The sequence below is a fragment of the Neomonachus schauinslandi genome, unplaced genomic scaffold (assembly GCF_002201575.2).
Source record: "Neomonachus schauinslandi unplaced genomic scaffold, ASM220157v2 HiC_scaffold_1654, whole genome shotgun sequence".
Lineage (NCBI taxonomy): Eukaryota > Metazoa > Chordata > Mammalia > Carnivora > Phocidae > Neomonachus > Neomonachus schauinslandi.
The window spans coordinates 857-1645 of NW_025410344.1; the positions used below are offsets into that span (position 1 = coordinate 857).

Sequence of the window (789 nt, forward strand, 5' to 3'; positions counted from 1 at the left end):
TCTCTCTCTCTGTCAAATAAATAAATAAAATCTTAAAAAAAAAAAAAGTCCTTTGATGGACAAGAAACTATGCTGAGGTCACTTATCTGAATAGGTAAAGATTTTAAAAAAGAATTCCCCATTTCTTCCTTAATCTGATACAGTGTACTTCCAAGCCATCTAGAGGACAGGTCCCTATAAAAAGCTATTTGCAGGGGCGCCTGGGTGGCTCAGTCGGTTAAGCATCTGCCTTCAGCTCAGTCATGATCTCGGGATCCTGGGATCGAGCTCCACGTCTGGCTCCCTGCTCTAGCCCCTCCCCCTGCTCATGCTCTCTCTCTTTCTCAAATAAATAAAATCTTTAAAAATAAAAAAATGAAAAAGCTTATTTGCAGGCTGAAAATAACAGTATTCATACTAATGGTAATAAAACAGTCATAGTCGCAGTTAATGATGCTAAGATAAGCACGTGGTAGGCACTAAATTAAATGCTATATATATATAAAATAGTACACACAACCACCCTTGAAGGATATATTATTATCCTCCTTTTCATATCAGGAAATGTATCTGGTTATGATAAGTAATGTTTCCAAAGTCACACACCCAGCAAGTAGGAAAGCTAGGAATTAAACCTAGTCTTGTGTCAATCTAAAGCCCATCTCTTCTCTCTTTATCACCCACCTATGATTTGTCCTCATTAAAGGAAAAGTCTATTCAATTAAACTTATCTTTCATCCTTCTATCCTTACCAATGAAAACAAAAAAAAAAATATACTGAACATGAAAAAGGATGATGAGCCCATATTA

The 789-nt window shown here is 36.1% G+C and overlaps 1 protein-coding gene across 1 annotated transcript in view; it reads right to left on the bottom strand.

Annotated features, from left to right (window-relative positions):
• LOC110579160 (putative ankyrin repeat domain-containing protein 19) overlaps positions 1 to 789 on the bottom strand; it is a gene marked incomplete at its 3' end in the record, with an annotated part of 6661 nt that overhangs the window by 671 nt on the left and 5201 nt on the right. The window lies entirely within an intron of this gene.